General features: G+C 38.0%; 1 protein-coding gene across 9 annotated transcripts in view; it reads right to left on the bottom strand.

Annotated features, from left to right (window-relative positions):
- The window catches only part of SOX5 (SRY-box transcription factor 5), a 650561-nt gene that overhangs the window by 452169 nt on the left and 184605 nt on the right, over positions 1–13787 (bottom strand). For all 9 annotated transcript variants that reach the window (XM_062616810.1, XM_062616809.1, XM_062616815.1 and 6 more), the window contains exon 3: positions 3110–3172. The gene's annotated coding sequence lies outside the window, so the exon portion shown is untranslated. The remainder of the gene's footprint in view (positions 1–3109; positions 3173–13787) is intronic.

The following is a 13787-nucleotide window of genomic DNA, read 5'->3' as shown; positions in this document are numbered from 1 at the left end:
CTCCTTTACACCTGGTGAGTCAAATATTCAGTCACACAGAGGTACCCCACTTACCAGCCACTCTTGCAAAGAAGTCCTGGTTACAAAAACTAGCACAAAACAAACTATAACTAGAGCCTCCATGCAAATAAAAGAGCCAGATCTCAAAGTTGAGGATGACACAGAAAACAAATGGTGTGCAAGAACAGGGGCTTCCTCCCTCTCACAGCCACACTCAGAAATGTATGCAAATATTGTGAGCTTGCAGATTACCAATTTAGCAGTTGGTTTCATTTTGAGACTTTCTGGAGGGGAAGTAATACAGTAACAGCAATTTCTCCCAGTCCACTTCCCACTGTCGCCATACAAACAGACTCAAATTCTCAGGTTGACCGAAACCAGATCCAGAACAGAAAATGGGAGTATAATGAGAATTTACCAACCTAGAAGCAAGATCTGAGGTGAGCATGCAACCTCAAACTTCGCATTGTTTCATAGAACTACACTGTCAGTGGGTGTCCAAATTGCAGACTACAGATTTAACATGCTTTACCACATCTGTGCGGAGGAAATTTCTGCAACTGTACCAATACCCACTCTTTCTTACCAAAATCATATAGAGGGGAGTCATAAAAATTCTAACTTTATTTGGGAAAAGGCTGAATAATTTGTTTCTAATGACTAAGACAACCTACCCAGAAAAAAATACCATCATCCCCCCTGTTTCGATCTCTGCTTTTCGTTTCTATCAGTAAGACACGTTCTGCCACATGGTTCAATTTTTTTTTGAGATTAATCTTTCTACTGTCATTTTTTTTTAAATATGAAGTTAAACTGCAGGGATAAACAAGGATATATACATCTATACATATATTTGTATATACATGAACATGCTGGTTTTGACAGTTGTCTTCTCCACCTTTCCATGTCACTTGTTACCACTAACTGCAGACTCTTTGTAGGGAAAACCATGTCTTTCTATTCATACTGGCACTTACAGTCCAAATTTGATCAGAGTTTACAGTAACATAATGGTTATATGCTAAGGAACTGTAATAAGAAATCACTTACTATTCATGTTGCGTGGAAGGGCACAGCTATGAAAATCAAAAGGAGTACATGGGAAAAAAAATTGTAAATATTTGAGAGTTGAATGTATCCTGATCAAAGGCAGTGGAAACAGAGGCTGAGCCTGAAGAATTATGTCAAGTCTGCCATACTTTAACTACCAGTTCCTAGCAGACGACTAAACTGTTATGAAATAGCACAGAAACCGAGCTTTAATACTAAACATATGACCCAGCACACATAAGGAGACAGCCTGATTCATTTCACTGGTTTGCTTGGAGATAATGTAACTTCACAGCAAGAAACAGATGCCAGTATATGGTTCTGAAAATTTCAAGAAACCAAGAAAGCACTCGCAAATTAAAACAACAGAAACATCCAAACCCAGAAGATAAATTTTTCCAAACCAAACAACTCATCCCTAATCATCTTCATGTAGAGCTTCATAGAGGTCTATTAGTGACATACGCAGTGAAAACACAAATACTTCATTCTCAGACCAAAAGTTTTGCAATTGAAAATCTGTTTTTACAATGCTGCCATTTAGTTAACACTGATAAGTCTTCTCATAAGGGCTAGGCACCAAATTATTTCAGATTAGAAAATGATTTATTGTTTTATCAGCCACGAACTTCTTTTGACCTCCGAGTTTGGGCCAAGCTTGGTCTATGTGCCTGCAAACTCTCAACCACAGGAGTTAGGTATTTCTCATGTGATGTGTTGCTAAAATCCCCCTCCAAAAAGCAGTACAACAGTGCTACGCTAAAGGTTGTGCAGATGAGTAAGGGGGGCACTCGCTGCCACGGACCTTATTATCCCCACGTCAGACAAAGCATGATAGGTGGACCCAGCAGGAAATTTCAAATGGGCAATACTTATTTTGGTGTTATTTACATCTTCTGGAATACTGAATATTAAAATTGAAATGTATTCTCACAGATTTGTAGGAGGGGGAGGAAAATCAAGGATTCTTGCTACAGTGTGCTATGAAGAGAGGCAGAGAAGCAGAAATACATCAGTCACTGCCTGCTTGGATAAACTCTGTTTTTTAAGACAGTCACAGTGACTCGTACTGCAGTTTCACTCAGGCACATCTTGCGTATCAATAGCTTTGTCTCAGTAAGAATCCAGAGAAGATTGCAGGACAATTTATATAATTGACTGGATCAGTAGCTACACCTGTTATTAAGATTACTTGACACAAGCTATTAAACAACTACCTGCAGTTGTTCATACCCTGCCAATATTTTGCTATTTTGGCTGATTTATCTATGATGCATGAGAGCCGCAGGCTGAGCATTTTGGAAACAGTACAACTTTTTCCAATAAAAAGGTTAAGGAATATTATGTTTAAAATTCTTCAAGCTCTTTCTCTGAAAAAAAGCACTCTGGCACTTCAAGGTTCAGAGGAAGGCTCAAAAACTGGTAGCCTGTTTGTGGCTTTTGTCCCCAGATGTATCTCAAGTAAGCCCCTTGGATCAATCTTTGAAACTGCAGTTCTTAACCGCAATGCTTGGCTTTCCAAAGTTGTTATTGTCCTTTCAGCACAGTTTTTATATGAGAGCAAGTGTTGTATCTTGATTATACTGCATTCCACCTCCACCCTGTTTAAAAACCATGTAGAAGAGGAAACGAGACTAAAGTAATCAAATGAGTCTTCAAAGAAGAGAACACAACAAAGTTACAGATATCACACAAGTACCTTAGTAAAGAATTTCTTGAAGTTATGCAAACACCAGCTCAGCTGCCCACACAACAGTTGTCACCCCTGAACTGGCCAACTTTGTCCAAGTACATGCTGCCACCTATTATTCCAGATTATTATTCTCCAGCCTCTATTGCATTTCTCAATTCACCCTTTCCACGGCAGGGAAGCAGTTCTGCCCTCATTGCAGGTGAGGAACCAACAAAGTGAAGCATTTGCCCATGGTTATGCAGAAAGGCTGTGAAGGAAAACAGAACTCAGCCTGACTCTGCAGGTCATGGGCCAGCCTTGTCTCTCAGAGCTGAGCCAGCCCAGCTGGAACCACCTTGCCAGTAAGTAAGAAAACACATGTCTTACCTGCCAAGTCTCCCAGATTAAATTCTCAATTCCTCTTCTTTTTATTTTCTTCTGATTCCAACACTGAAGGCAGGGAGGAGAAAGAAAAGAAAAAATATATCAAAGGAAGAGCCACAACCATCTCATTCAAAACTTTATTCACATTCAGTTTTATCCTGAGAAAAAATCTCAAGGAAGTAAGTGGAGTTTCTCCAATCATTTTTCCACAAATTCAGGTCAGGCCCTTAGCAAAGGTCTCCCTAAAATATGAGATGCTGAACCTCAGAGCAAGACCTGCAGCATGAGGAGAGGGGGGATCTCACTACAGGAAAACTAAACTGAGGGAAGCAAGGAAATACTCTTATTTCCTTGGAAATAAGGAAATTATTTCCTTAGTAAAAATTATTTCCTAAGGAAATACTCTTATTTCCTTGCTTCCTTAATTTAAGTATTAAGGAAAAGATGGGGATTAGGATCCCAATAAAGCAAGGTGCTTATTCACGGAACTGTAGTAATACATGTAACTTTAATTAATTAGAATTCTCTACTTAGACACAAACTCACACAGGAACCTTCAGGGCCTACAGAGGGAGGAAAAAGGAGAGAGAGAGAGAAGCAAATGGGAAACTGAACCACAGTTAGCTGAAATCAATAGAAAGACTGACAGCAATTTCAGTGGACTTTGGATCATACCCAAAGCAGCAGAAGAAAAAAAGATGAAGCAGGAACAGGGAGAATAAATGAGAGAGCAGATTAATAACTTCAAGAAATATTATTAGTATAACTTGAGAATAGCTGGGGAATTGCAGGAGGAGGGTTAGATTCTGATCTTCAGGCTCATAAATGCTGGCTTGCTCCATCAAGATCAATGGAGTAGTTTTAGATTTACATCAATGTAACTAAGAACAAAATCAAATTAAGGAGTACAGAGTAACTGGACAAAAACCAAGCATTATTGAGCGTTCCAACACTGGGAGGCACTCAGATACTATAGTGCTGAAGGCCATGTTAGTAGATTGATTAAATGTTTGATCCATCAGTAGGAGATTTATCCAATATGGAGAGGGAACAGAGAGCTCTAAGTCAAGACTTCTAATCAGCTATTATTTTTATTTTCTGCATGCTATAAATATACAAGGAGATGCTTTATAGGATTTGCAGTAATAATGATTCCCAATTGTTTCCCATTCTTGAGATTAGTTTTAATGTATTTCTTCAACATTTTAAAGGTATTTGCAGAAGTATTTTGAAAAAAAGTTTTCATAACAAAATCCTAGGACTTTCATGCTCTCATTTATATCATCTCTCATTTGAGTCTTACAGACAGATACCAAACACTATAAAAACTAAACCCAGAGCCATTTATACTAGGACACATGCACTGTTTTTCTTGGGCAAACAATGGAGACTTTTTCTACACTTCATTGCTCAGCTCATGAGTTTTATATGTGACAGCGTGAAAGTGGCAGTTTCTTTTTAACAGTTTCATGCTTTCACAAACACAGACTAGTTTCGTTCAGAAACTTTCACTAGAGCACTGACATTCAGGTCAGGTACCCTCTGCCTCTGTTCTAAAAACACAAACTTCATCAAAATGTAAAGGCTGTGACTTGAGTTAATCTGTCTTACCTTTTATTTATTTTTATTTACTTTTTATTTACTTTTATTTACTTATTTCCTTCTGAAATAACTGCAATTATCACATTGTACCTAAGTCCCTACCACTGGGATTTCAAATAACTTTAATATTACCTGGTTTCACTACAAATAAAAAATTATTCCATCCAGCCTCCATTTCATTTCCATTCCACAAAATCCACCCATTTCTAATGATACTGGCAACAAAGCTAGTCACATTTTGTGACATCTCTGTCACCCACATATGCATGCATCTGTCCACTTTTTAGTAGATAGCCTTCAAGGCACAGAGAAGAGAGAGCTACTACTAGTAACCCAGGTAAATCTATTTAATCTTAAATTGTAGAGATTTATGTTTAAACAAGTGAAACAAGAGGTTCTGTCTAGTTGCTGCTCCCACAGGTAGATTTTGATTAGCAATTACAAATTCAGTCCTTAAATTCCAACTGATAAAACTAAAAGTTTTTTCTTTAAGTTCATAAATGATAAAATAATTTTTTAAAGTCCCTCCAAGGGAGAATACCAATTTCCTTTTGGAGAAGATAATGTCATTGTCTGGATTCTTTTGTAATAGGATCTACCCAGACTTTTCAAAATATAAGGCAACTTTGACGAGAACAAGAGAGAAATTCCCTACAATGCTGTGGAGCAGTAAGCGAAAAGCTACACCTTTCCATATAAAAAGTGAATTTGTTTTTCATATGCACATATGTTTTTCATATATGTGCATTTATAACAGGGTTGTGTTGAACATAGCATGACACACAAAACACTGTCCAACTAACATTCTTCTACTAGTTTGTGTATCACTGATGAGTGAAAAGACTTGGATCCTATTCCAAGATCTAATGATCACAAGTGCAATTAGTCAACCTATTATTATAGCATTTATAGCATTATTTATAGCATTTCCCTGGGAGTTACATGGGTTTTGATTACCAATGCTTGGCTGTAGTGGGATCAGAAAGATATGATACAAAACACTGTGTTAGGGAACCTCAGAAAGTTCCACGTGCATATTGATTTCAGCATGTTTGCTCAACTTTAGTCAGAGATTAGCCTCTTAAGTATATTACAAAAAAAATTCTGCAGAATACAGGTTAGTAAATAGGCCACCAGTGCATGTACCTATGACCAGAACTTAGAGCTTAGTGTCTTGGGTGTAGCAGCATTTGTACTTGAGAATTATCATTTGCTACATAGAGGAAATGGAGCAGAAAACTTCTTTGTAAATCACCATTTCCCTTTCTTCCATCTCCCAAAAATAAACAAATTAAAGTTATTGTGAAAGATTTACAGTAAGACCCATGCAAAACTTTCACCACAAAATGTAAAAATCCCTCATGCTTCATTACAAATCTGAAAAACAAGGCAGTATCAGCAAACACCTTTCACACAATGATTAAGTGTCAAAACAGAAACTAAAGAAAAGCTCTGAGATCGAGAAATAATTATGATTTTAAGAAAAAATTATTCAAGGTAGAATGTTTTTATATGTTGTGGCCAAAAGCCCAGGAAAATTAATATTTTCAGAAACTGAAAATCATCTCGATGGCTAAGAACTCTGACATCCCTAATTTATGTTTAGTAGCAGTATATCTTTAGGTGCAAACAAACAACTTGTCTCAACAGTTGAAAAAACTTTATAATTCAAAAGGATTTCTGGGGTTCTGGAAATCTGAAGTGCATCTAGATTTTATTATACAATGGAAAAGAAAAAAAACAAAGCAAGCCACCTATATTAACCATCCACAAAATCAGCATCTGCTTTCCTTCCTCTATTTTGGTGATCAGCAAGACTTTACTCTGGAAGTAGTCCCATCACTTCACCGATTCCCCTCCCAAACAATTCTGGGATTCTCAATTTTACGTTTTTCAAGTCCTAGATAGTGATCTCTCAAAGGCAGGTACAGCCCTCATGCAAATTGCCCATGAAGTGCCTGCTGCAGTGGATTTTCCAGTTCCCACCTGCAGTTTTAAGATACTGCTACACGAGATGCTACAATACAACACATTAACATCCCTCAAACTTTCACCTTTTTCTCCAGCATTGACGTTATGCATTTAAGGAAAGAAAGTGCAAAGCTAGACACCTAGAATCATAGAATCATTAAGGTTGGAGAAGACTCTTAAAGTTAATACCGGGACTCAGTGGTCTAACACTACTGAAGTCCATGACTAAACCAAATCCCATCTACACATCAACATGTCTTTCAAATACCTCCAAGGGTAGAACTCAGCCACTTCTCTGAGCAGCCTATTCCCATGCTCAACAACTCTTTCTGTGAAGGAATTTGGACTTGAAACTATAAAAGCCTGGAAAAGCAACTTGAGAAGTGTAAACTGCTCTGTTCACCTCAGTGAGGTGTTAACACTGATAACCCAAGAATGGCAATAACAGGGTTGAAGTTTAAATTATTACAAGACTTATGTATGAAAACAGCACAGGTTGTACAATGCGCTATATGACTTCCCACTCTGATGTTGTAGGCATGTGGCATTTGAAAGATAACCTGTTTAGTCTCCTCCCATTTAACAAGGAACCAGTCTCACAGAGCTCAGCACAGTACAACTACCACCCAGACAAGAAAGGGATGAATCCAAGTGAGTTCAACAGAGTGCAAAAACAACAACCCACTTAAGTGACCTGCATGAGGGAAGCTGATTTTGTAGGCAACCTCAGAAGGGTATTTTTTACCCTTTTCCACCCTTCTCTATTCTCACTACAGTACTTGTACTGAAAATGTCTTACATCAAATATGGCAGAACCACTAATAATCCATTTGCACTCTGAGTGAGCTTGGCTAATGAATCCAAATGAGAGCAGAAGAAAGTCACAGAATGACAGATATTTAATATCCTTATATTTTCTAGTAATAGTGATTAATGTTTACTTTCTTGTGTATTTTATTGTTGAGTCTTTAAAGTCCTTGGGGATCTCTTTGGGATATACAGCACTATATAAATGTAAGTTGTTATTATCAAATAACAATCATCAGCCATTTAAATTATACAATAGCTACCTGATTAAACTTAACCAAATTAAATCTCTGATAAAAAATGATTATATAGACTCTAAATTAAAGATACTTTTCCCCAGTTCAAAACCCCCAAATTCTTTGCATTGAGTATGCAATTGCCCTGCAACACCTGGAGTTTGATCCTGCAGTACTGAAACCAGTTAGGATTTTTGCCATTGCTTTTGATAGAGAGGCGGTAAGACACTTTGGAAAAGGTTAAATACCTCAACAGTTCTATCCTTCTGAAGCAGCAAATTAAGATTTTGTTTCCCAAAATCATTTGATAGATTAGTTATCCTTACCTCTAGTACTGATCCTGCAATGTCTGTAAGAGTCATTTTGGCTGTTATCACCAGATACATATATGCTGTGTCTGAGCAGTTCTTTCAATATAGCAGAGACATCCCTGAGCTTAGGCTAAAAAACAGTTAACTTGGTGTTGGTGCTACCAAATGAGCACAGTGTGGAACACGAAGAAGGCAAGCAACCCTTCCTCTGTGTGCTCAGGAGTCCCAGCCTCTTCCTCTTCTATGATATATCCACAAGGACACAGCCTTCAAAATATTTACCTTTAGTCTTGTTCATGAAATAGTCCACACAACCATGAGACATATTTCAGGATGCAATAGATTTTGGAAGTGCTGTTGTCAGACATACTTCAAAACCCCCAAATCACAAAATCAGCAACAAGGTACAGTGACAAACTCCTGTACTCCTGTTTGAACAGGACAAACTCCTGTAGGGGACTATTTACCTGGCTTAAAACTGTTCGAAATCACATCTTCAAGCTTTGAATCCACTGGGGAAAAAACTTATTTAGCTGAAAGTTTAACATGACTCCAGGACTTAAGGTTAGAGAAAACTTTGCTTTTGCTCTTTCCTAATAAATACCACCAGGCTGGTGTGTGTGTGTGTGTGTGGAACCACATCTTTCCTGGTTCACCTCTGCCAAGTCATTTCCCTTGCTTCAGGTTTCTCCTCTGTGTAACGGGGGTAATGGCATTAACCTTGCTACTGATGAATAGCATTGTAGATGGATCTACATTATATTTCAGTGATAACAGATCATCTTGGGGACCTTTTACTATTGATTTAAAAAAAAAAAAAATTCATTCCAGAGTCAATGACCTGTTGGCAAGTGGTGACTAAACCAACTTAATTCAACTGCATGGGTTAAGAACACAAGTTGGCCCATGGTCGCTCCAGCAGAGATAGACAGACAGCTGTATGGGTTGTAAAGGCCTAGTAGGGGCTGAAACATTTTTGCTGCAAAGCATTTCCCTGTATTAAGTACAAAGGCAGGCTCAGATGACAATGTTCAAATCTAGTGACCTCAGAAAAGTGCCTTACATTAGGTAGGATGAACCTGAAGCCACAACCTTGATTTTAATCAGCTCTGTATTCTTATGATTTTGGGGGGGGGGGGGGGGGGGGGGGGAGGGGGAGATTGGTGAAGGGGTGACAAATAATCTAAGGTTTGATCTGCACTTCCCACCTTTTTGTGCTTCCTCCTCAAAGTATTTTTTTTTTAATTGAGTAATTATAGTGGGTTGATTTTTTAAGTCAAAACATTTACTAAAAGCCATTGCCCTCAGAAAATAACTCGTTTCCCCCACCAGAAATATAAATATTTTGTTTCAAAGCTTATATTACAAACAACAACAAAAAAAAAAGTTCAATTTTCATGTAAAAAAATTTCATTTTAAATGAAAATAACTGATGGGAGAAAAGAAGGTGTATCTTTGAGAACTGAACGTTAATCCTCTAAGATATGGACTAAGTTCACGCTAGCTAAGATCCCCCTCTCCAGCAATGTAAACAACAACAACGATATACCATAGACCTTTCACATACACTTAATGACTTCAGTGGCACGCAGCCAACTTCCACCAGCTGAGAATCCGGGACAGAAGCCCCAGCTGAAATCAGGGCTCCCTTGTAAGAACCTCTCTATGCACACAAAGCAAGAGACAGCCCTCACAATACAGCTAATATATCAAAAAGACAGCATAACCCAAAGATGAGTAGAAATTATTATTAAAGGGAGCTTAAGTGTCTGTCACAAAAATGACACAGAAATGTGAGGAAAAGTAAGGCATGGATTTCTTGAGTTCTGAGCTCCCAATTAATGCTTCCTGTCTTTAGGCAATTTCTTGCAGTCAGAATGGAAGCAGAAATTTAATGAATTAATAATAACTAATACTGTTTAAGTACAGTAGTCACACACCAAAACTCCACATTCGGAAGCTAACTGATTTAAAGTGTTACCCACTGATCTTTCCTGCTTGTTGGAGCATGCTGTTGGTAGAGTTCTTCAGCTTCAGGTGGTGGTGGATGATATCACACATGGACACACAGGTTTCCCCTGAAGTACAAGTCCTCCATCAGCACTGAGACTGCCTGAGCCACCAGAAAGCACTGTCTTTTATTTGACACATGTCTCCATAATGTGTCAGCAGAAGAGCACAGGGTGCTATCCATCAGTCAAGCCTCACACACCATCCTGACACATCAGTTAGCTAGGAGTTGGAAGGCTAAGTCAGGGGTGATATCTTGAAGTGAGAAAAGGATCTAGGAGGTGAGGAGGTGTGGGGAGGGAAGGAGGGAAGGGCGGAGGTGGTATGAGATCCATATTGTTGTTCCACTGGAAGGACACAGCGTGTCATAACGAATTACCATTAATTTGCACCAGCAGTACAGTTAGACTGAGAACAGCAAGCAATGATGACAAACAGCACTAGCAAGATCACATCATGAGGGGGCAAGGCTGCTTCACTGGAGCCGATTCACTCAATTAGCGGACAAGGCTTTTAATGCTGCTATGTACAACCAAAGCAATTTTGATTACTTAGAGTTAAGTCTCCATTTAAAATGAGTCAGAAGCTGAAATGTTGGGGTTTTGTTGTGGGTTGTTTTTTTTTTTCTTTTAATATAATTTCTCTACAGAGTATTTGAATGGTAATAAGCTATCTGAAAGCTAGACACATTATCCTCTCTTTGTGCCTAAATAATATTGAAATACACTTCCAAAAATAAGATCAAAGTAGTATCTATTCTAGCAAACAAATCTGATAAAAATATAGCAAGTAACCAATAGTATGCCAAAAGTGAGGGCCAAATTTTGCTTTTATTCACTGTGATTTAACTCTGAAACTTTGGAAGGGGATTTTGGTAGAACAGCAAGAGTTTCATAACAGCACACTTAGGCCCGGAACAGCAGCATGTTTTGCTCACATCCTCTTGTGTTAGGTTTATAGTAAGTGATTTGATTGATTCTGTTAGCCAAAGACCAAAACTACATTACCTCCTGAGTAGTATATAAAATTTTCTTTGTTCCTTTGTTTAATGTGGGGTTTAGGTGGTTGATATTTAGGAAGTATGATTTGATCCCAAGAAACTCACAAAAACTGAGCAAATTCAGTTAACGTTCGTTAAAAGGTTTCTGAGTTATTTCTACTAGCTCATGTCCAAACCTTAGCTTCCATTGTTCAAAGTGGAGTTGTAGAAACAGCTGTGGCTTAAGGGTATTTTTACTGGGCAAAAAGAAGGTGCTGCCAGCAGTTTAAAAGTAGTTCTTGCTAACAATGTGCTGCTGCCAAACTCTCCTTACCATTGTATCTTACAGATTAAATTACTGACCAAGATCAGGAGCACCAGAATTTAAATGAAACATAATTTGGAGCACAGATCTGTGTGCGTACCACATCCTAGCATCTACCTTAACCAGTAGAACATCATGTTCTGCTTATCAGTAGTACTTCCCAGTCAAAGCTTTGCATAAACACTTAGACATTTGTTGGCAGAGAGAGTGGAATGGAGTTACCTATTTTCACAGAGAGCATCATGCTCCATGAACGTGTATGCATGTGTGTACATATATACAGCCTAAGAATGTGATGTGAGAAGAGGAAAAACTACATTCAAGACTTTTCAATTTAGGAAGAAAGAAGATAAGAACATGGATCTCCTTTGTGCCTGTGAGTGTTCCTTTTCACTAGGCTGTATAGTTACTGAGCCTTCTTGGAAATCCCATCAAAAAGCTTTTTCACATGTATTGAAATGAATCATTTTGATCTTCAGAATTTTATTTTCATCTTTATTTTGGCTGAAATTACTTATCAGATTTGACCCAAATTCCTGAAGAATTTCAGCTGCTTGGAAACTGAATTTTTGGATGCATAAATTTGTTTCTGTGGAAAAAAAACTCTACCCAAATATGCAACATCTCAGTACTTCATCAAGATATCTTAGAAGTGGGTGGAGAAGATTGTGGGGGTGGGGTGCAGTTGAGAGAAAGGAATTCCTTATCATAGAATCAAGAGAGATTGTTTATCACCCACACTTCTCCCTATATCTGATCTAGCAAAAAGCTGTATTTTTCCACCAGCCTCTGAAACACCTGGTAATGCCCAGTTACTGTGGCAGAGTACTCAAATCAACAGACCACACGTCTGATTCCTTAAGGACACAATGTAGGATGTAGGCTTTGCCTAAAGCACAGAACCAGGAACATTTTAAACTGCTTCATTTCTCAGCTCCAGTGTGTATGTATAATTTATTTAAGATTTGACTCGGCAGGGTGGCTGCATGCAATCAGCGTATTGTTTTTGTGAAGTTTCCCTTCTATTGCCCCTTAGACAGATTTTAACTGTCAGTATATTGGCCTTTTGAATTTTTGTTTTCATAATACCATAAGCTATTTGAACATACATTATTATATACTAATCATTGCTTGTCCAATTTTTTGAGTCTTACAGGCGACAGCAGAGAACAAGAAATGCAGTTTAGTTAGAACTTCAAAGCAGTGTTTCGTTACCATCCAAACTGGGGCTCTTTTATGCCTCTCTCACTATTTGGTTTTAAAAGTGAAAGGAAACCAGTTGCTTAAATTTGTTCTTTCAAATTTCCACCCACCTCCTCCCGCTCTCAAAGAAGGGGCTTTATGATAATAGATATAGGCTGATCTTGAGATCAATCACAGAGAGAGATATATTTACTGTTCTCAGTCACAGTATTGCTTACATTCACATGAATTAAAGATTGCCTAAATCCTGCCTCCGAACATTTCCAAACTTTAAAAAGATAGAGATCTATATTTGAATTTCATATCTAATTCATATCTCTATAGTGGGATGAACAAAAATACCCAATTCAGTCACACCTGAACTCTATAAAAACTGGATATTCCAAGATTTGATGCCATCCTGTGGACTTATGTACGTAACAAACCAGCCCTGAAAAACTAATGGAGAACAGCTCCACTCCACGCTCATCCTTATTCCTTTTCAGGAGTGCCTTTGTATGATTTAGCTTTGCTTTTGAAATGGATTAAGCTAGACTCCATATGGCATTTTTAGTGGTGAAGCAAAGTGCCCACAACAGGAACTAACATAGAACTGTGTTGTGCTTCAGTGCATGGACAAGCTTTTTTTTTTTTTAACATAATACAGGGTAAGCCTGAATAATATGCTTGGCTATAACAAGATGCTTGGTGATCAATGGAAAAATTAGGGTGAAAAAATCGATGGTTTGCATTGCGCAAAAGGTCATATTCCTATAAATATTTAGAATGGCTCCTTTGTAAATTAAAGTCCACAGATTAGCCACATTCTCTTATTTCTAAACTTGAATTCCAGATTTGAATATCCCTATGCTACAGATGCAGTGGAGAAGACAGCATCTTCCTCAGGACAAGCAGGACTGGTGTGATGGACTTCCACCTTTACATAATGGCTCTCCAATCATTACTAGTGGTCCTGGTTCTTCCTTCCTGGTCTTCTTCTTGTCCCTGAGTCCATTCTTTTTGACTATACAGTCCAGCCTGGACACAAGACAGCTTTTATTAAAATCCATTTAGTTCCATGAAAAGAAAAAGAAAACCTTCTAAAAAATGTTTAAAAAGAAAATCAACAAAATCTGACATTTAACTAAGAAACTACCAATAAAAGCAAGAACTACTTTAAAATTTTACACAGAAGGGAAAGTTCACCTGGGTGGAGCAATTGGTAGTGGAGCAGAGAACAAGAAACTGAAAAGGTTAA

The sequence above is a fragment of the Pezoporus occidentalis genome, unplaced genomic scaffold (assembly GCF_034315485.1).
Source record: "Pezoporus occidentalis ecotype Australia unplaced genomic scaffold, CSIRO_AGI_Poc_V1 ctg19, whole genome shotgun sequence".
NCBI lineage: Eukaryota > Metazoa > Chordata > Aves > Psittaciformes > Psittacidae > Pezoporus > Pezoporus occidentalis.
Note: the sequence above shows the minus strand (reverse complement) of the source record. Positions and strands in the feature narration are given on the sequence as shown.